We start from the raw sequence: 9790 nt of genomic DNA on the forward strand, positions 1-9790 counted from the left end.
AGCCAGCAGCAACGACAACAACTGAAACATCTATCAATTTCAACCAAATTACAATATGAATCCATGGCCCCAGGAGACACTAAGTCTTTATTAAGGAAATGCCGTTAAAAAACACAAAGTTCTGTCAAGACGAAGACCAGAACCAAAGCTGTTTCTTTAAAATGCGGGTTTTTTTTTCTAATTTTTCATTTTATTGTTTTTCATAAAACCTAGACTCGTATTCTTTTTTTTATTCTATGCATACATAGGCGGATCCAGGATTTCAAAACGGTGGACCTAGAGTGTCTCATCGAAAAGATAAGTGGACATAGCAGTTAAAACAATCTATGATCATATTATTTGACTAGAGGTTCTAAGAATAACAATGCTGCATTATTTATAGTATGGGGTTTTCTCATTGTTGAAGGCCGCATGGTTGCCTATAATTGCTTACATCCACTTTTGTTGTCTTGTTGGCAATCACACCACATCTCCTTATTATTATAATGCTGCATTTATGTTCGTTTTGAAATTTCATGTACAACCAATGCATCATGTTGGGTATTTTTTTCTCAAGGCGCTTTGGAAACATTAATTATTTATTTGCCAGTTGTAATGTCATGTATATTTTCGAAATCCCAATCCCCTACTAGTTTGTTAGATGACATTGCTTTTTGTAGTTTGTCTTCGACTGATGAGTCTGAATATTCTTCCGCCTCTCTTTTATTAAAATAACATTGTACAATATTGAAGTTATTTAAACTCGTTCCAACGATAAAGTTAAAAGAATAACCATGCACAATAAAAAGCTATACATGAAAGACTTTTTTCATCATAGATTAATTATGAAAATGAACTCTTAATAACTATACTAATGAAGTGTATAACCCCATGAGGCCATTTCCATTGGAAAACAGCCTACTGATTAAAGATGAAAGAGAATAGAATTATAAAAACATTTTAAATATTGCAAACGTTTATAATGGTATATATATATATATATATATATATACAGGTGTATATGTTACAATTAAAAAAATAAAATGGGGGCAAGGGTGTAGGTAAAATAATCTGTTATCTAAATTCTAGACAAGATTTAAGAGTCAATGTTTTTTTTTTCAAAGAAAACAATGACTTCTGATATATAAAGCAAAAAACATGTACATTCATCAACAAAAATTAAACATCTGATGTTGAATTATCGTAATTTTCATATTTGTTGAGTGAGTTTTATAATAACCAAAAAATATATTAGTTTCAAAAAACTTATTTTTATAACATTACGTGCTTTTTAAAATCAATAATCATGTTTAAGAAATATCATATTTTAGCTGAAGCAGCAAAAAAATTCAACTTTTGAATAATTTTTCTTTTTTGTCCTCAAAAAACTGTCTCAGTGCTGTTTCATTGAAATGACCATAAAATATGATTTACATTCCTTTTATTAACCAAGTCATCACTTCATTATAAAAAGTGAATTATTATTAAGGTTTGAATATTACAATGGGAAGGACAATTTTGAAATGTCATTCGAAGGAGTGAATATGTTTTAAATTGTTGACAAAATACTTGTCCACGTTTTACGAACACTTCAAACCCTCGGCTACGCCTTTGGCGTTCAATATTGCCTTAAAAATAAGACCAAGTATTGTCTAACCTATACGTAGAAATAATGTTGTTTTTAAATTTTGACTACGATTACAATTTTAGATAAACAACTGAATTTATTTTTTTTCAGTTTGGTAATAGTAAAAGAAAATATTCCAACTTGAAATACAGCAGTAATAGCAGTTAGTACACCATACAATGACGCTGCCGTGTTCATATTATTACGATCTAGAAAAACACGCTAAATACGTTGGAGAAAACGAAATGTCATCCGCTAATGCACATGTGATTATCAGGAATAGTATTATGAAAATAAACCATAAGATTAAATACATTATTGTCTTCTCAATAGAAAAAATGCGCTCGTACTTGAAAGGGAAGACAGTACATGTGAACTTTGCAATCGCTGCTAAGGTTAACAGGTTATGCGAAAGGAATATAGTACCTAACACTAAAAACGAATATAATTTACATGTCGTTCGATTCAGCCATATTTTCCCGCTTAACATCATAACAGTAGATGTCGTGGTGAACTGTGCATAACATAATGTTTCTATAACCAGCAATACACAAAGCAGAATGTTGGCTTGATTTTGTAGTTTGGGTTTGCATCATACTGATCGAACAATTGAAAAATTCATTGAACTTATGAATGATAGGATATAAGTAAGAAATGCTGTTTGAATAAGAACAAGCCATATATATTGCTCGAATGAATCAAGATAGTAGAAATCAGCCTTCCGTACTGCTACACTTATGTTTTCCATATCTAATTCCGTTGTTCCATACAAAATCCGGTCAAATATCTGAAAAAATATAAGAAAACGAGAAAATTTCAATTTCTGGTGGTTATTCGATCGTATGAATAATGTCTGGTTTACTTTAGCTCTAATTGCTAATGGTTATTAATAATTCATAACCTTTTATTAATATTAATGTTTGCGGTATTTATAAAAAAGATGTATTTTTCTGCATATGCATACAGCACCAGTATACATGTACATATTTATATGCAAAAAAAATTAAATACACAAGAAAAGAGAGAAAATAAATGGGGAATGTGTCCATGGGACACAGATGATGTCCCCGCTTGCATAGAACGTTATAAAAGTGACACCACTCAAATTCGTACTTGATCTGAGTTTTGTGGTAATAAGCATTGTGTATAAGATTAATAACATTTGATTGAGGCAAACTTAAGTTAGAGAACGGAAACGAAAAATTCAGCAATTTTTCCATTTGTAAAGGGCATAACTCTAGAACGGTTAAAGTGACGCCACCAAAAGTCAAACTAAATCTGTGTTTTGTGGTAGTAAGCATTGTGTATAAGTTTCATAACATTTGGTTGAGGCAAACTAAAGTTAGAGAACGGAAACCAATTTCGGGACGTACGAAGGTACAGACGTACGGACGTAAGGATGTACAGACGGACAAGGATAAAACATAACGCTCCCTCGGCTGCGGCGGGGGCATAAAAACCCAGATAGAATTATCATTTTACAATCGTCTGTATTCTCCTATGATCAAACCGCGTTTTGTTGTTTGATGTTCTGTTGAACGTTTTTGAAAATAATTTTATTCTGATTATCAGACAAAGATCATCTCCAAATAAAATAGTTTCGATTGTCAATTCTGATAAACATTAAATGTTTCTTTTACAATTCGTCGTGATTCTATATTAATATCACACTCTAAATAACAATGAATAACATCTTCAGTGTTTAACAGATACAATCTGGTGTTTTAGCAAAATTAACACACGACAAATCAGCATTCAGATTGCTGCTGCCTTGCAAGAGCCTAGTGTGAATAACATTAAGAACCCTCCCACGCACATAATGACATTTTAAATGCTCATGGTGTTACTAGGTAAATTACGTATAGTAGCTCCAAGCTCCTTCCAGCCTTTTTGCAGCCTTGTATAGAAATAAGAAGTGGTATGATTGCCAATGAGACCACCTGAAATTCTATAAAATCTTATTAGTTTTGTAGACTATTTCTGAATAATTTGTTTATCTTATATATGTATATATATTCAATATACAAACATGTATGTACATTAACGTAAATAATTAAAACATTATCGAGCTATAGACACACGAAGAAAAGCGAGGCTTGACGCTCAATGGTTTGTTTGTTTGTTTTTGTTGCTTTTTTTGTACTAAAATGTTGTCGGGTCCTTTTTTTAAGAAATCAACATGACTTAAACGAGAACCGCGAAGAGGACCTCAAAATGAACTGTTACGTAAACAATAATTTCAACAAATTGTTCGCTCAACATAGAGGCAGGATAGCAGGGGACTTTATATGTACATATACCAGTGAATATACAGCAGCGAAAAGGTATATACCCCCAAACATACTTGAGCATTTAGGTGTTGCGTAGGACGTCAAACACCCAAAATAAAAATATTTGCATACCTGTTATTTATGAAATAGTTGGCTGATTGCAGGATTTAAATTTGAAAATGAATGTGTAAATTGCAATATTTGACATACATTGCACGATGTAGAAACGTAAAAACCGGTTCAATTTTACAAAGTTATTACAATGATTAAATAAATCAGTTTCATTTTCATTTAAATATTTCATTTGAAATTTGTAAAATGGAGCTAAGTTACTTATTGATATATGATCAAGGAATTTCAAAGTTTAACTGTTAGCCTCAGTCAGAGCATGGAAGTATTATATTATCAGGAACTCCAACGAAATATTAGCACATTCGCATCCCACTGATTTCTTTTAGAAAATAAAAGGTTCCGACTCAGTTTGTCAAGTACGTGATAACTCCTTTTTGGGGTATCTGCGACCCGCCTTCGCCTGTTCTGTTTACTGAAGATGGTCTTGTCACGTGATTTGATATTGAGTGTCTTATCTATCTACCAAAATAAATAAAACATGGAAACTCCCGTCGTTATTTGTGAATCGCCACATGAATAATGACACCTGTTTCCGTTCAAAAAATGAGGGCAAAAGCTGAAAATATCTAAAAAAAAAAACATTGGTCCGTATTTAACAAAATGACACAAGAAAATTAACTGCATTCGGAAAGAGGGCAAGATTATTTTTAGTTTTGTTTAATATGTTTTAATCATTGGAACTTGGAAATCGGGAAATATCCGGTATTAACCATTACATGTACCTGAAGTTGGGTGTTTGCGCAAAATAATGTGATGCGCGTGTACATGTAGTGTGTTAGATGGCGAAGGATATCTAAAATTAAGTTAAAGGTTGTAAAGGTTGTACATTTTTATCGAATGTTACAAGTATATTTATGGTTTTCTCTATCGTCTCAATGTTGAAAAATGTTATTAACGTATTTATCAAATTTACTAAAAGAGGTTAATAATTACACGCACGTACAAGACAGATGAATTGTTACACCTTCTATAATAATTCAAAAGTTAAAAGCAACCCTTCAACCGTACGTCAAACTAGTCCGAGATTGCTCTGACGTCTGACAGAATTTTTTTTTAGGAATGACTTGTTTCTTGTTGAATTGAGCGGAATATATATTTGCCATTGGACTTTCAGAAAACAATGAATCAATTAAAATATTTGTCAAATTTAGCAATAGACCTCAATTACAGATGCAGAATACAACCGGGTTTTTTTCTTTACACATGGAATTTATTGTTATTCAAGCAAATATCAAAATAAGAAGATATGATATGATTGCCTATGCGCTATTTCATTATGCCAAATATGATATTTTTTTCCGATTAAAGCCCTTTTTATGATTTTCAAGCCTAGCATGTATGTAACAGTTATGCATATTTAGCCAACGGCCCTCTCACGAATAAAAATCTTACTTTTTAAATTGATTGTAACTAAAACTAGAATGTTCATGGCTTGCGAGTATTTTTAATCTTCACTTAATTTTTTTTAATTTTTTTTCGTGAAAACTGTTGCGGGGTTTTCGTTTCTTTCATTTTATATGTTTTAAAGCAGCAAAACTCATTGACATCAGTGACATGGTCGATAAATGTCATTTCCTTGACAATTAAGTACACATCCTGATATTTCAGTATGTTTCGTAATTACGATTAATTACGAGGTTCCAAAAATTTGATTGAATCCATGCATCCATATGACATGTTGTAAAGAAGTGAAATTTTCACCTCTGGGTTCTTTTAGTAAAGGGGACAATCAAATAGATCTGTCAATTGGGCGTCAACAAAACTAAATAAAAATTTGCATTTAATAATACCACAACCACAAGACAAACACAAAACATAAATATACACATATGAAACAACCTCTCCACGACCTCTCTTCTATCTCACATAGACAATGAAAAATACACGGAACTAAATACACATAACTAAAAGTTAAAATTAAAAGTAAATAAATAAATTAGTCCATCACAGTCTATAAATCACAAGTCTATATCAATCCAGAAATCTCAAAGGTTGTTCTCGTTTGATCCGAATTATTATACTGTTCAAATTTACTGTCTGTCAACTTGACAAATATTGAAAAACCAATACTTTGACAACATAACGTTAAATATTTCAGTCTCTGGGACAAACTGTCAAACAAGTTTCTGCTATCTTTTAAATTGTAATTGTCCCGAAACAAATTCACTGACGAACTATTTTACCTCACAGACGTTCAGGTTGTTGTAATACTTATTACTTGAAAACTATCTGTTCCATTTAAACTATCAAATGTAAACAATACACACAGTATATATTTATCCTCATCTGAGATTCAAGTTTATATACAGGAAATTGTCTCATTTTACTTATCACTCATTTCTTTTAATGGTCTAAAATACTTCCATAACTCAACAAGTCCCCTGGGAAAGAAACAAAACAAAGTTTTAAGTAACAGACCTATTTAATCCCGAATAAAACCGCCAAAACATAATTATTTGACAACCGTGCACGCCACAATTACAATATGACAAACAAAATTTGATATCTCGTGCGAATATTTGAAACAAGAGACATAAGGGCGGGGCATAGTGTGTTTGTGTGACAAAACCTACCTGGGAGTTCTTTATTGTCCTGATGGACAAAATATTAATGAATTCTCCTGAACTGATCATTCCTGATATAATATCTGCCCTGACAATAGTCAAACTCCAACTCCAAGTTCCAGTCAGTTCTCAACATCTGACTTCAACACTGTCCAGGCGTTATACTGACAACACCCTATCTCAAGACTAGTGTTTCTAAATTAACCTGCCTAACCAGTTTTTCACCTTCACATTACCTGTTTGTCAAACTTGATTACTTTTGTTCTATTTATAAATCACTAAGATTTAAATCCAGGTAACACTCAAAGAAGGATAACTCAAAAACTTTACAATCCTCCCCACTAAGGAGACAAAATAACATTTTTGTCCAACCCAAACACTCACTGACATACCCGATACAAAATAACTCACCTGTCTACATCATTTAGACAGAATCTCATAACTGCCAAGAACAACATGCATAAACATATATACAACTATACACACTACCTAGAGTATTTTAGGGGACTTCTATTCCTCCAACCTGGACAACGCATCTGCCACAATGTTCAACTTACCAGACACATACAAAATTCTAAATTTTAATTCCTGTAGTGTCAGACTCCACTTGCTGATTACTCATCTTCATTCTTATCTTTTTCCGTACCTTTCTTTTCAGTGCAATCATAACTTAAATGTCCTTGTTTATGACAAATGTAACAAGTTTTAGGTTTACTGAAATCCTTACCCTTTCCTAATTCCCTCTGTAAGCCTCTGGTTTGACCACCATTATTACCTGATTGAGGTTTCATCTCGAAAGTACCATCTGATACAAGACTCTCAATCTTGTGAGCCACTTGATAGGATTCAGCTAAATCAACAACTTAATGAGCAGATTTAGGCATGTGTTCATTAACCCAAAGCCTTAAATCCTTACTACAAGTTTGGAGTAATTGCTCACGCAACATCAAATCCAACAGTTTTTCATGACTGTTACCAACACTCTCACGGTCACACCAATGTTCTAAATACCTTTCTAGCTTAACCCTGAATTCTCTAAATGACTCGTCTTTTTCCTGAATAGCAGACCGAAATTTTCCCCTGTAGGCTTCTGCAGTTAACTCATACCTTTTTAGAATTGCATCTTTAATCTTGTCATAATTACCACCATCAGCATCACTTAAACGAGAGTATGCCTCTAATGCCTTACCACTCAATAATGGCACAATACGAACTGGTCATTCATACTTTGCCCATTTATGCAAGGCTGCTAGTTTCTCAAAAGACTTCAAAAAAACATCTGGGTCTTGACCTTCAATAAATTTTGGTAACTTACTATATTTCTGATCTCCTTTGCTAGTAACAGGTGCTGCAACACCTGGAGCTTGCTGCACCGCTATCTCTTTCTCCTTAATCTCAAGTTCACGCATGCGTATTTCTCTTTCCATCTCGACACGTTTCAAATCACGCGCTGCTGCACGTTCTTCGCGCTCCATCGCTTGTATTTCCTTCCACAGGATCAGACAATCTGTAACAGACCCATTTTTTCTACTAACTCGGACATCCACTTAGGCATGTCCATGACAAAGTTGAATTTCAGTCAACTAGTATAAACCCTACTGACAGATCCCACCGTGGATGCCAAATGTAAAGAAGTGAAATTTTCACTTCTGGGTTCTTTTAGTAAGGGGTACAATCAAATAGATCTGTCAATTGGGCGTCAAACAAAACTAAATAAAAATTTGCATTTAATAATACCACAACCACAAGACAAACACAAAACATAAATATACACATATGAAACAACCTCTCCACGACCTCTCTTCTATCTCACATAGACAATGACAAATACACGGAACTAAATACACATAACTAAAAGTTAAAATTAAAAGTAAATAAATAAATTAGTCCATCACAGTCCATAAATCAAAAGTCTATATCAATCCAGAAATCTCAAAGGTTGTTCTCGTTTGATCCGAATTATTATACTGTTCAAATTAACTGTCTGTCAACCTGACAAATATTGAAAAACCAATACTTTGACAACATAACGTAAAATATTTCAGTCTCTGGGACAAACTGTCAAACAAGTTTCTGCTATCTTTTAAATTGTAATTGTCCCGAAACGAATTCACTGACGGACTATTTTACCTCACAGACATTTAGGTTGTTGTAATACTTATTACTTGAAAACTATCTGTTCCATTTAAACTATCAAATGTTAACAATACACACAGTATACCCTCATCTGAGATTCAACTTTATATATAGGAAATTGTCTCATTTTACTTATCACTCATTTCTTTTAATGGTCTAAAATACTTCCATAACTCAACAAGTTCCCTGGGAAAGAAACAAAACAAAATTTTAAGTAACGGACCTATTTAATCCCGAATAAAACCGCCAAAATATAATTATTTGACAACCGTGCACGCCACAATTACAATATGACAAACAAAATTTGATATCTCGTGCGAATATTTGAAACAAGAGACATAAGGGCGGGGCATAGTGTGTTTGTGTGACAAAACCTACCTGGGAGTTCTTTATTGTCCTGATGGACAAAATATTAATGAATTCTCCTGAACTGATCATTCCTGATATAATATCTGCCCTGACAATAGTCAAACTCCAACTCCAAGTTCCAATCAGTTCTCAACATCTGACTTCAACACTGTCCAGGTGTTTTACTGACAACACCCTATCTCAAGACTAGTGTTTCTAAATTAACCTGCCTAACAAGTTTTTCACCTTCACATTACCTGTTTGTCAAACATGTCAAACTTGATTACTTTTGTTCTATTTATAAATCACTAAGATTTAAATCCAGGTAACACTCAAAGAAGGATAACTCAAAAACTTTACATATGTCTAGTTAATTAACAGATACTTAACGATTTTGCGGCATCGCACTATAAACGTTTGAAATCAGGTTGTTGGAGTTCCTGTCAATATAATACTTCCATGGTCAGAACATCTGTCAAATGACAATTAGTGAAAATATGATAAACAATGCATTTATACATGTATGAATGTTCATCAACATTCAATTATGAGATAATTTGCGATTGGACGAAACATAAACTGCCTTACCCTTTATTGTCATTTAGATATACATTATTAAACACCACGCGCTCTGTCTATGGTCATTAATCTGAACTAGCGTCGATTAGGTCTTCTAACCTTTCTTTGATGAGAACTTTTGGTTTTGTTCTTATAATAAATTTTGTTTCCGCTAT

At 33.0% G+C, this 9790-nt stretch overlaps 1 protein-coding gene across 6 annotated transcripts in view; it reads right to left on the reverse strand.

Moving 5' to 3' along the window:
• The window catches only part of LOC127724248 (uncharacterized), a 29478-nt gene extending 20197 nt beyond the window's left edge, over positions 1 to 9281 (reverse strand). Inside the window, exons 1-2 of one of the 6 annotated variants that reach the window (XR_007992408.1) lie at positions 9087 to 9281; positions 984 to 2393 (exon numbers count right to left, since the gene is read on the reverse strand). The gene's annotated coding sequence lies outside the window, so the exon portion shown is untranslated. Of the gene's footprint in view, positions 1 to 983; positions 2394 to 6328; positions 6390 to 6581; positions 7138 to 9086 lie in introns of those variants that run through there. The other 5 variants (XR_007992406.1, XR_007992409.1, XR_007992407.1 and 2 more) reach the window with 5 other exon arrangements.
• Positions 9282 to 9790: the final 509 nt, after the last annotated feature.

The sequence above is a fragment of the Mytilus californianus genome, unplaced genomic scaffold (assembly GCF_021869535.1).
Source record: "Mytilus californianus isolate M0D057914Y unplaced genomic scaffold, xbMytCali1.0.p SCAF_14, whole genome shotgun sequence".
Classification (NCBI taxonomy): Eukaryota; Metazoa; Mollusca; class Bivalvia; order Mytilida; family Mytilidae; genus Mytilus; species Mytilus californianus.